The sequence below is a fragment of the Parasteatoda tepidariorum genome, chromosome 4 (genome assembly GCF_982258835.1).
Source record: "Parasteatoda tepidariorum strain Cologne lab strain chromosome 4, Ptep-v5.0, whole genome shotgun sequence".
In the NCBI taxonomy this organism is placed as follows: domain Eukaryota; kingdom Metazoa; phylum Arthropoda; class Arachnida; order Araneae; family Theridiidae; genus Parasteatoda; species Parasteatoda tepidariorum.
The window spans coordinates 104,921,935-104,936,304 of record NC_141758.1 but is presented as its reverse complement, the minus strand read 5'-3'; positions in this window follow the sequence as shown (position 1 = coordinate 104,936,304).

The following is a 14,370-nucleotide window of genomic DNA, read 5'->3' as shown; positions in this document are numbered from 1 at the left end:
TTTTTCTAATCTGAAATAGATTTTAAGAAAATAAGACAAGCATAATAATTTTAATATTCAATTCTTTTACTACTCTTGGAATTTTTAACATAAATTTGTAAGTTGTATCGATGCTAAATCTATCATAACTCGTAATGTAATTTTTTGTTTTATGTTTTTAGATGAAGGTATAACAAAATTAAATTATCGTTTCTTGTATACATAACGTATACAAATAACTCAAATATGGCGGATCTAGATCACGTAGACATAAAGTCCAATTTCGAAATTTTTCAATATTTTTCTCGCAATAATAGTATTAAAAGAGAAAAACTTTCCGGCAATAAAAGATAGAAGCTCTAAGCTCATAAGTAATGCATAAAATAACGTCACGAACATCGCATTTCGAGAACAAGAGAGGAAACAACATAATGTAATGGATTTCGTGCTGGGAGATGTCTATAAATAAGATATTGTTTAGTCATAAAACATTGTTTATTGCTTCAAATATATAGTATTAAATTATTTAAAATTTAAAAACAAATGAAATTATATTACTTAGCTATTTTTATCATTTTATCCGAATCTAAAATTTTAAAGTACATCTTATTATCAATCATTAAATAACAAGTAATTAAACAACGTAATGTAATTAAATTTTTGCTGAGAGCTGTCTATAAATAAGATATTGTTTAGTCATAAAACATTGTTTATTGCATAAAATATATAGTATTAAATTATTTAAAATTTCAAATTTAAAAACTAATTCGATTATATTATTTAGTTGCTTTTAATGTTTTATCTGAATCTAAAATTTTAAAGTACATCTTATTATCAATCATTAAATAACAAGCAATTATACAATGTAATGTAATTAATTTTTTTGCTGAGAGCTGTCTATAAATAAGATATTGTTTAGTCATAAAACGTTGTTTATTGCATAAAATATATAGTATTAAATTATTTAAAATTTCAAATTTAAAAATTAATTCGATTATATTATTTAGTTGTTTTTAATGTTTTATCTGAATCTAAAATTTTAAAGTACATCTTATTATCAATCATTAAATAACAAGCAATTATACAATGTAATGTAATTGATTTCGGGCTAGGAGCTGTCTATAAATAAGATATTGTTAACTCATAAAACACTGTTTATTGCATAAAATATATAGTATTAAATAATTTTAAATTTTAAATTTAGAAACTAATTAAATTATATTATTTAGTTGTTTTTAATATTGTATCTGAATCTATAATTTTAAAGTACATCTTATTATCAATCATTAAATAACAAGTAATGAAACAACATAATGTAATTGATTTCGTGATGAGAGCTGTCTATTAAATTATATATTGTTTAGTCATAAATTATTGTTTATTGCATAAAATATGCGGCATTAAGTAATTTAAAATTTCCATTTTTAAAAACTAATTAAATTACATTATCAGCTATTGTTAAAATATTATCTGAATCTAAAATTTCTATCGAACATCTTAATATCATTCACTATATAACAAGTAATTAAACAACACAATGTAATTGTTTTCGTGATGAGAGCTGTCTATAAATAAGGTATTGTTTCGTCATAAAACATTGTTTATTGCATCAAATATATGGCACTAAACAATTTAAAATTTAAAAGCTAATTAAATTATTTTAGTTATTGTCAAAATTTTATCTGAATTTGAAATTTTTAAAAAACATCTTAATGTCAATCACTAAATAACAAGTAGTTAAACAGCCCAATCAAATAAGTTTCGTACTATTTTTCTAGCATCAAATATGAACTATAACAAATTTAATATTAACTAATATAAAAACAGATTAAATTAACTTTACAGTTATGGATGATACACTAAACATTTTAAATATTTCAATTATTTACTATTTAAAATAAAATTGAATTATTTAATTGTACTTCAATCTGGCTCCGTATGCAAAATCTTTAGACATTTAACATGCGTTTAATTATTGAGTTTTAATTAACAAGAATGAAAATAAAGTATTTAAAAAGATTTTGCGCTGACAGCTGTCTAAAAATAAAATTTTTAGTCATAAATCATTGTTTGTTAGATTAAATATATAATATTGAATGATGATATATTTATAATTTTCAAATCGTATTTCTTTTTAAAATTTTACTTTAATCTTGACATGAATTCAAAATCTTTAAACCCAAATATTTCGCTACTTTGATCAAATCTAAATACTTAAATTCTATTTTATTATCAATGTTTAAATGCAATTGAACCGCTTTAAGATTATGTCATATGGTATCAAAAGTCTTTTCGTTTCAGACAAAAAAACAGCAAAGGTCACTTAGGATGATTTTAAAAAATGATCCTCTAAAGCAAAACCATCATAGAATTATCTATCATATTTATCTAATTATCGAAATCCAATTATCATAATATATCGAATTATCTAAAAACCATCATAAACGATGGCTGTAGTTTTCATGTTTAAAATGATTCTTAGTTTTTATTTCAATACTTAAGCTTTTTGTACCTTTTAAATCCCAGATAATTCTTTACGGTAATATAGTGGCTTAAAATTATCTCAAACTGTGGCGTTCTTATTTGCCTTGGCGATAGATCTTTGAGAACTATCTTAATAAGCTAATAATTCCTTTTTTTTCTTACAGGAAGTAGCAATATACTTATTATACATTCTAACTTTAAGAACTTACGTATTGACATATCGAAAAAAACACGAGACATTGCATTAAGTATCTTGCAATGTAGTTTTACAGCTTTCCATTAGATTTCGTGATATTTATAAATAATATTTAGGAATAATATTCAAAAATATTACTAAAAATAACATCTTTCGCAACAGCATTGGAACAAATTTAAGAGAAATGATTGCTTTAAAACCATGCAAATAGTATACCAAATTTACGTCGAAGGAATTCTTCTTTGATGTAAAGACACGTTTGACGTTTTTTCATAAAAAATAAAGTTTCTGCGATCCTCTAGAGCAGAGGTCGCCAAAGTGGTCTATATAGACCCCCAGGGGTCTATTTAACATAAGCGGGGGTCGATCTGAGCCAGGGGGTCGAATGGGCGTCGATCTGATCCAGGGGGTCGAATGGGCGTCGATCCGAACAACACCACCGAGATAGGGGTGTTGTTCGACCACCGAGTCCATATCTCGGTGGTGTTATCTGAAATTAAATAATCAGGTACACCAACACCACCGAGCCCATATCTCGGTGGTGTTGATCCGAACCGGAAGGGTCGATTGGTCGAAGGATTATCAGTATTTTTCAGATATGTGACAATTAGAAATAAAAGAAGACTTGGAAATATATGCAGGTAATCTTCAAAAATTGAGCGATGATTTTAAACTGCGTTTTGTTGATTTGGAAAACATTGACATCCCTGATTGGATTATTGTGCCATTTTCTGCTCAAATTGAAAACGTGGACATCAGCCTGCAAGATGAGCTTGCTGAATTATTATGGGGATTTGAAGCAAAGGCACTTTTTAAAAATTTAACAATAAGCAAATTTTGGACAAATGTAAATATAATGCAAAAATATGTAAGACTTTACGAAATAGCTCAGTCATTTATGTAGCATTTCCAAGTTCCCATATGGTTGAAGCCGGTTTCAGTCAGGTAAATTCAATCTTAACTAAGAACAGAAATAAATTAAATGTGGAGTTTCGAAGGGATTTAAGATTAAAATTGACCAATTTTGAACCCAATATAACGAACCTTGCAAAAAAAAAAAAAAAAAAAAAAAAAAGAAAAAAACACCAGGCACACCCATGTCATTGATTAAGAAGCAATAAATCCGTAGTTACTTTACTTATTATTTCTACTTACTCATAATTACTTATTATTTCAAAAATATTAAGGTATTTATATTTCAACATTAATATATTTTTCATAAAACTATTGTTACACTATGTACTATTACTTTAATAAATGTTCAAAATCATAAAATAAATGTACAAACACTTTATCTAATAGAGTTTTATTTTAATTAACAGAAAATTACTTTTATGGGGGTCGATGGAGATTTCGAAAAATTATGTAGGGGTCGATGATCAAAAAAGTTTGGCAACTCCTGCTCTAGTGCATTATTTAATCTGCTCTAAAAGGACAGGTATTAATAGATCGCTTAATGCTTTCATTTCTTTCATGATGCAATTTTTTTTTCATGCAAATCTAAATTGTGCTCTAAAAATATCTAAATAGTAGACTATTACACAAATCGAATGAAATTCGAGAAAGGGAGTTTGCAACTTTAAGAAGTATACCTAAAAAGTTTCAACATTTCTAATTTCATTTTGATTTCACAACGTTTAAAGTTGTACGAAATACTGTTGAAAAACTGCAACTTACGCAACAATGAACGAAATTTAAAAGAAATGAATACTTAAAAAATCCATGCAGTATATCAAATTTACTTTAAAAAAATAGTTTCTGCTAGCTTTTAGTTTTTTTTTAAATAATTTTTCCTAAAATGAGAGGCGTTAATAGATGGTTTGATGCTCCCTTTTCTTACATGACGCAGCAGAACGCTTTCCATAAATTCTAAATTATGTTTTAAAAATGTCTGCATAGTAGGTTATTAAACGAATGAAATCTGAGCTAAAGACCTAACAGCTTTGTGAAATAAAACTAAATATGTTTCAGGATTGTTTTAAGTATATTTTTTTATTTGATATCACGACTTTTAGATTTAATATACAAAATATTACGAAAAAATCACGTCTAGGGCAATAATGGGTTAACGCTTAATTTCAGAAAGTTCTCATTTAGTTTATACAAGAAAAAAGAAGATTGAGTTTTAGAAATGGGCGAATTTTTCCTTCTCATTTCATCATTGCTTAGGAGAAGTTTTAAGGAAAAAATGTAATTTTTAGAAAAAGATCTTTTTCGGAAGGAAAACTTTAAGGAATAATTTAAGCCTTGCAATTTTATAACATTTTGTTCTTATAAAACATCAGCAGTTTATGCAAAATATTTCAAAAATAAAGCATAAACAAGGTGTTTTCATTTTGAAACATAAAAATTTTGCTGTTAAAGTTATTTTACCATAATTTGAAATACGGGAAAGATTTTGCGTTCACATGTTGTGCAGAAAAGGAGTTTATATTTTGTTTTTTGATTTTTTTTTTAAAAATGCACTGTTCTAAATTTGTTCGTTGTTTATTAAAATTTGGATTCTCAGTCAAATTTTATTATATAAAAATAGACTAATAAAACAATTTTTAATAAAAAAAAAAAAGATTACAATTTTCTAAGATGTTTTCTAAGATTTTTTGAGAGAATTAGAAATAAATAAATTAATAAAAAAAACAGTTAAAAAAAAGCATATTTTTGAGAAAACTATATTATATCTACCAAAGTATTGTAAGCTTTACCGTGTCTTTGGTTCTATGTGAACATTAAAAAGCACAGTAATTTTTACCGAAACGCTTTGGTAATGATTTTTTGTAAAATTAACCATAAGATATGGTAATAATCATCATTATCGTCAATGGATCGACAGACCAGGGTGGGCCATAGCCTTCTCAAGAAGTTTCTTCCAGTCTAACCTTTTTCCTGCTAGCGTTTTCCAGTTTTTAGTTTTTAAGAAAAAAAAGGTCTTTTTCTAAGCCATCTATCCATCTCAAATTGTGCCTGCCCCATTTTCATGTGCCAACTGGTCTGGCATTGTAAATTCTTTTTGTGGTACGTTCTTCATAATTTATTCAAGATATTACATGTATAAATAAAAAAAAAAACTATAAATTTTTTGGAAAAAACGTGAGCGTTTTTTTTAATTATATTTAATGATTGATATATACATAAATGAACTATTTTCTACATCTTTGGAAACAGCATCTTTTATATATTTCTACTTAGAAATAAGTCACAGTCAAATTTGATGTGTCTGAATTTTAAACTTCCATCTATTCAAATTTGGGAAATAAATGGAAATATATTTCTCCCCTAATCATCTCTTAAGGAATTAATGAGAACTGTAATATAAAACTGTATAGATAATAATGAATTTATATCTTGAATAATTAAATAAATCAGAACAATTTTGAATTGCTGAATAATGCAAATTCTCAATTATACTATTAAGACATTGCCTTTCTAAGTGGTTTTTTCTGTTTGCTTTCATTATATTTTATGTAAAGCGCATTTTAATATGACATTATTATTTATAAATTTTTTTATGTGTGTACTATAAAGAAAAATTCTGTCATATTACGGAAAATAAGCTGTTATATACTATTGATAAGCGAACGTAAACTAGTGCAAACCAGTTTCAGTCCCTTAAACAATAAAGAGCTGTATAGTATAATTTAATAATTAATAAGATTTTTCATAGAATCTTATAGTGTGTTTAATAATTTAGCCAGGAACTGTAGTTGGAAACTCAAAAGCTTTTAATCCTTTTTCGTTTAATTAGTTTTTCTAACCTTAATCGATTCGTTTCTTTTGAAAAAGGGGAAAATATTTAAATTTATCTGAATAATTTCATGTTGTACACGATACCTTTTTTATATTTTTCATTTAACTTCGTTTAAAATAATAAACGCTTGAAACAATCGAAAAATGAATATAGCAAAAAACCTACATATTTATTGAAAACGAATTTATGATAGATAATGTCACGACATTGAAATTACTTCTGTGTCACTTGGGATGGACGAATCGTATTAGAACTTGATCATTAGTAGCTACATTGAATTCATTTCAATTTTATAAGGGTATATACAAATAAAAGAAAGATAAGGAGCGTTTTGGTATATATTTTTGCTAAATTAATTTCAAAATGAAAGAAATTTAATTTACTTAAAGGTATTTTGTACCCAATATGATTGATTATCTCTTTTATGCATTAAATGAACACTTCAGAATATTAATTCTCTTCGCATTAGCTTTGGTGCAACAGTTAAGACTCTTTTTTCCGATACAAATGGCTTATTCTTTCCTTTACGAGGCATTTAGAAAAAGTTGCAATACAATGTATCATTATTATTTTTAAAGCAAATTAAAAACAAATAAAATTAATAGAATACCAAATATAGGTCATTATTTTACGTCCCGTGGAATTTAGGACTTCAAATTTACCATTTTAAAATTTAAGGCTACACAGTACCCTAAAATTCGCAAAAATATGCAAAAAAATATTTTTGCATTTTTGGGTGGCTAATGTGGTTGGGAAGCAAGTTGAAAAATTTTGCATCTGAGATCTAATTAGTTTTAGAGATATTAGGATTTTTCCGAGTTGTGTCAGACTCACAATTTGACAAGCGAGGGGGCGTGGTTAGTTTCGTTTTCTTTTAAATCTAATTTTAAAACTTTTTTTTTCAAAAAAAGACTTATTTTATTTCGATGATTATTAATTTTCACTTTCTCCAAAAGTTATCAAATTTCACTTTCACTTCTAGAAGCATTGTTGTTTATTTATGTTCGGTGTTTGATGGATGCGTTCTAAAGTTGTGTTTTTACTAAATTTTTATTTATAAAAAGTCTTTTTTAAGACTAATATTTTTTAATTTATAAATACATTCGTAACAGAATATTTGTTATACTTGATTGACTGAATATTTATATAATTATGCTAGCTATTTCTTTAATCCTATTGCTTTGTTTGTCTAAACCAATGTTACGTGTATTTTAGCCGATACAGGTTACATATAAATTTTAAATGTGAAAAAATATAATACTATTAATATTCAAGTAAATTAGTGTTTTTGGACCAGCAATAAGTTTGTTTATAATATATTAAGTAAGTAGGACTGTACAAGCATTTTTAGTTTTGGTTTTATGGTTCTCTTTACTTTAAATGTCATTTTCTCAGACTTTCTTTTTTGTTGATGCCACTGTTTTCGATTCCCTAAGGTTTTTTTCCCTTTAAAGATAAAGCCTTGAAATTTTTTGTAGAAACTTTTATGTATATACAGACCAAAAGTTAGTATGGATTTCAGTGTGAGATGTATACATTTTTTTTAATAAAAATTTGAAGTTGGAGTTTTTAGAATTTTCGGGTTTTCCACGTGTTTAGTAACGATAAAAATAATTAAGATTCAACTAAGTATCAGAGCATCAAATCCATACTAACTTTTGTTCCTAATAATCTAAGATACTTATATTATTTAAAATAACTGAAAAATTTTGAAAATTAAAAAAGTTATAAAAATTTAAAAAAATCTTGAATTTTTTAAAAAAATTTAAATTTTTTAAATTGTGATTTGTCGATTTCCCTTTTCTTTTTGAAAATCAGTTTAATAATATAATACAAATGAAAATCTATTATTACTTTTAATATTACAGGCCTTAAAATTTTTTTTTAAAAAAGGGTACCGTGTAGCCTTAATGAAATTTGTGAAGGTAGGGTTTTGTCAAACTTAACTCTATGAAGTTTCAGATGACGAAAATAGATAGTGCAAAAGCAATTGGATTTTTAAGTGATTGAAAACCGAAAAATAAGCCCAATATTAGAATTTGATATTATATTTTTATGATATATAAGATATATTATTTTGATTAATATAATACAATTTGATTTTCAGGTATTTTTCTCAACAAAAAAAATATTCATAGTTTTACTGTAACTTAAAACACTTGAAAACATTATTTTAACATATTCTGTTGAAGTTCCTTAGCTACACTGTCTTCTTAAAACTAATACGAATAAACAAATACGAATCCTTTAATATCTCGAGAACATTAAAACTTAAGTGTTAACACCTTATAAATTTTATAATTAGGTTTTGTATTTTTTAAGGTTTCTCTTTTAAAACCCTACATAACGAATGGCTACAGTATCACTGTTATTTTAATGTTAATATCAACAGTATTACAGTCACTCTTATAGCTAAATCTCAATGCGACGATTCAGCGAACTTTAAGCTGTGCTTACATTAATATCGCCACAATATCACGCCACGATTTTTTTATATTTGACGTACTTTCAAATATTTGACGGAACTTTACCATTCATTTGCCATCTCATTGCAATTTTTGCTCTAATTTTAAAACCGTTAGCCCCATATGACGGAATGGTACAGGAGATAATAAGTTTACTTTTTTATTTAGGTTTGTTTGGATCAAAATTCTAATTAAAACTTAAAGCATTCGCTTAAACCATTTTTATATTTCATGCCGATATGTAGCCTTATACCTAGTTCTCTTAACGAAATTTTCGCTTGGAGCACTTTCCTAGAAACAGTTTTCTTAAAAATGAAGGAAATTTCTGATATTTTGAGAATACATTTTCACAGAATTTCCAACAAAAAATAAGTTCCTTTTAAGTACTTTTTAGGCACTCAAAAAATATTTTTAATCACTTTCCCCTCCAAAAAAAATTCATAATTAGGATCTGTGCTATAATAAAAATTATTTTTTTCCTATCATTTAGAGTTCTTAATTTATAAACATAAAATCAATAAAATTCAAAAACACTTTCAAAAAGTTTACATAATTATGATAACATGTGATAAAATTGGGTAATTTCATCACGATACCTTAGAACATGGCAAGGTTTTTCATTTTTGTATTTTTTACCACATGTTTGGAAATAAAAATTATAATTTTGAAAACTAGAATTTTCAGTAAACTGTTACCATATGAAAGGAAAAAGTACTAAATAAATGGTTTAAGTACCGTATATTTTGGGTTTATTAACCAGAATTATAGCTCTTTTTTTACCAGAAATGTCATTACCGTGAAGTATGGTAATTTAATCAGAATTTTTTCCTCTGTTTATAAAAATACTAAAAAAGTGGAGTTTTTAATTAATCTTGAATTCAAAAACAAAATTACTCGAAACCAGAAGTCCTAATCTTATAAATCTTGGATAATAACTATTCTACATAATATTTTCTTACTACAGAAAACTGTTAAAATTTCAAAACATTATTGGTTGATTAACTTACACCATTAATTTTTTCAATTAGATCCTTCCAGTAATATATATTTAAAAATAGAAACCTTAGATAAAGTAATTTTGAAAATAGACAAGACTTTTTCCCTTTCTTTCAAGAAAGAATTTTCTACAGTTTTATTTAATTTTTCTTTTGAAAACATGATGCGCAAAAAAAAAGTCAGTAAACGTGTAACTTGAATCTACCTTCTGTAAAAATATCTTTACTGTATTAAAACCTTTTTGTAAAAACACCTTATATAATTTTTTCTTTAGTTTCTAACAAAAGCATTACGTGGATTCATTTTCCTTTATAGCTGCTCTTCTAATTTTATCTGAGTAATTTTTTTTCTCTCGAAAATATTTCTATTAAAACTTTTTGCATTGAAGGATTTTTATTGAAGTCCTTATGACTCTTTCATAAAAAATACTCTAATTATGTGTTTCTCAGTCTTTTCATTTGGTGTTTCGAAGTTATAAACTCTCCAACCGCATTACCCATTAAAATGTTTATGATTATAAACCATATAAAACAAAATTACTCTGTTAGAATAATTTTCGAAGAGAAAGTAATTTTTTTACTGTGATATCATCCTTATTGTTTAATTATTTAACCAAGCCAAAACAACACATATAAGTATTTTTAAAAGATGTACTTATTATAATTACCTATAATAATAACAAGCACTAGAACAATTCAACTTTTATTCCTTTGAAAATTATTATGTATGCTTTTGGCTGGTAAGATATATTGGAAGAAAAGGAATATTTTTGTTTCTATAATCAGAATTAATGTAAATAAAATGAAATATACGATATTTCACCATTCAGTCGGTAAATGTTTCTTTTCATATGGTAGCAATTTATCTGAAATTCTGGTTTTCAAAATTAAAGTTCGTATTACTACACATTTAGTAAAAAATTCAAAACTGAAACGATAAATTTATCCAAATAAATAAATAAATTTATCCAAATTTAAGCCATGCTTTAAGGAATCATGATAAAAATTACCAAATGTTACCACATGTACCAAATTTCATCACATATTATAAAACTATATTTTTATAATAATTTTGCCAAAGCATTTAAGTAAAAATTACCAAGCTTTTCAGTGTTCCCATAGCAAGACACACGGTAAAATTTATTATATTTTCGTAGTTTTGACCATAATGTTTCTCAAGGTACGAGCATGCATTTAAAACACTTTACAATTTCATTGTCATGAATAAATCATAATTAAATATCGTTCTTAGCAATTATTTTTCAGAAAGTTATTTATCATTTTGTTCCTTATTTTATAGCAACGACGTCTGAAATCTATAGATTATTAAAACTGTAAAACGATCTTAAACCTGTTAAAAAATCTATAACTTCGAAAGTAAAAAAAAATAATTCTCCTTCCAGTTGTCACCTCTTGCTTGATAACGCATCCCGTTACCTGGAACAGTTATCACAGTTCTTTTCTTTTCTCTGGAACAGGTATCACAGTTTTTTTTTTTCTTTTCTCCGGAACAGTTATCACAGTTCTTTTCTTTTCTCTGGAACAGTTACCTCAGATCCACAGATTGAAGCGAAGCTGTGATTCAGTGTTTCGCCAGATACTTACAATTCGAAGTATAAGCACCCTTGTCTGATGTGTCTTGTAATATGCTCGTGAACTGATAAAAACTGTAGAGTCAAAACTACCAGAATATGGTAAAATTTAGCGTGTTTCTTGCCTTATGGGAACTCCAAAAAGCTGTGTAATTTTTAACGAAACGCTATTGTAATAACATTGGAAAATTAACAATAAAATATGGTTTTATATCATGCGATAAAATTTGATAAATGTGATAATTTCATAATGATACCTTAGAGCATTTCAAGAAAACCATTTATTGGGTTAAATATACTTGTCAATTATGTATTTTATAGTAAATGTGTGGAAATAAGAACTTTAATTTTGAAACCTGGAATTTCCGATAAATCGCGACTATATGAACAGAAATGTTGCCTAATGAATGATTCAAATGCTGTATATTTTGGTTTTATTAAACAGAACTGTATTTTTTGTTTCACCAGATATGCCTTACAGTATGGTAATTTCACGAGAATTATTTCCTCCTGCGTAAATAGACTTAAACTGTGAAGCATTTAGACAGTATTTGGACAGCAAACATAAATGCTATTGTAAGCGGTAACGCACGCAGTAATTAAATTTGATATCGTCATTTGTCTTTTAAGTAAAACAATTCATCTATATTATTCAAAAAAAATTTTTTTGATCAGAAATCTTTTTTAATTACGTATCATTAAATCATTTGCATTTTGATTTGTTGTTATTCAAATGAATAATTTTGTGTTTTAAAATGAAAAACGTCATAGAAAATTTACGTTTTTTTAAAAATTACGATTCTGAATTTGAAGCTTTAAATTAAATTGAAACAAGAATCATTAATTCATAATAAGCAAAAAAATTAATAAAAAATTAAGTTTAAAAATTGATAAAAATTTTTTTATAGGCTCAAAATTTAATAAAAATATTTAAAAAAAAAACATGATACTATTATGTCAAAATTTAGACTGAGGTTCAGTTCAAAATCCATTAAAATCTAGTTCAAATTAAAAGTTATTTCCTTGAAATTTTCAAAAACTGAAAATTTGAAAAGTGATAAAAAAAAATTAAGGTATCCGACACGATGAAAATCATCGTTTTCGACGAAAATTTCATTTTTTTTATTATACATATTTATACTCTAGTCCATTAGCTTTCCAAAATCCTTTAAAGTTTTTATTTCCGATTTTTAAAAATGAAGTTAGTTGTTTTTTCGTATGCTAACAGACTAACTCAAAACTGGAAGTAATCGCGTAAAAGCGAAACTAATTATTATTATATATGTATTTTTTGAGTATTTGAACAAAGTACAACTTTAAACAGATAAAATTCATTTTCAGAAATAAATTTCGGATTATAAATTTTTTTCCGTTCTCAGAATCTTTTTACATTTCAGAATTTTTTTGTATTTTAAATGCATTTTCTGAAAAACTTATTTATTTTAAAAAAAAAAATTGTTTACGCTAACACACATTAGATAAAAGTTTTATTACGGAATTCTTAGAAATTTTGAATGTAGATTTTGTACAATATCGGCTAAGGTCTAAGTTTCACAGTGTATTTAGTTTTATTTTATTATTTTGTTTGAAATTTTTACGAGACTTTAGTTCAACACACAGGTTTCAACATTATTGATCTAGAAAAAAAAATTCTTTTTAAAAACATTGATGCATTACAATTTGTTTTACAGCTGCTAGTTTGACTTGAAAAATGTGTCATGAATTAGCAAATTTTATTTTAAATTTATGATTTTGGGACCCCTGCTAACTAAACGCAAAACTGAAATTTTAATTAAGCTCTAAAATAAACCTATGTCAAAACCTGTTGGATAACCTTAAAATATATCAAATTAATAATATAAAATTTGCTTTAAGTCAAATAAAAATTGAGTTTAAAATTAATAAAATATTTAAATTCGTAACGCATAAATAATTAAATATTAGAAACAAAAAATTAATAATCTCTTATATGAGTTTACTTTAACACCGTTCATACCAGATATTACTCATTGGTTGAGAAAAGCTGCTTGAATTAAATTAAAACTCGGTGAATAAATGTCATAAAATGAAATATTTACTCCCCACTTCTGTCTGTGTCGCTGCTGGGAGATCTCATTTCAAAAAGGATCGCAAATGCATACTCAAATTTGAATAGTCTAAATAGAATGTTAAATAGTTTCCATAATAGCTTTTCTAGGTATGTGGCCAGGGAAAAGGGGTCACTCCGCACAACAAATGATATGCCTCCAAATGAGTATACATTGCGAAGATAAATATTAAAATACAACTTGAAGCTCAAGTTAGCTTTATTTAAAAAAAATTTGAACAAAAATTAGTATTAATGACTTTGTTTTTAGAAATTTTTTTTGACTAATTTTATGTAATTTAAATAAAAATAAGGCAAAATGTTCTGAGATGACCATTCGTTAAACGCTATTAAAATATGTAAAATCATTATTGAGAAAGGCTGGACTGATAATGTAAAACTCTTTTTCGATTTTCAGGAACTTAAAGGAATAGATAGAAACGATTTAAATCTAACGGATCTGTGAAGAAGACAGATCTGTAAGATATAAAACCATGCTTTATGGCAGGAGGAAGCCAAAACCGATTATTAGAGACATTCTTCTGCTTCTTTAGGCAATCAAACTGGTTTTATTACAATTTTAGTCCAGCCTTTCCCACATTGATTCATTAGATTATGATAGCGTTTTTATTTTTTGTCAACTTTAATTACTTATTGGACACTTCTAAAGGTCCGTTCGTAAATTTTGACACACTTTTTTTTCAATATTTTTGACATCCTCCTCTTTGTCAAGAATATAACATTTCACAATACCCCACATGTCCAATGTCACATTACATAAACAAAAATTAGCAGTTTAACAACAAAACATATATTGTAGATAATATT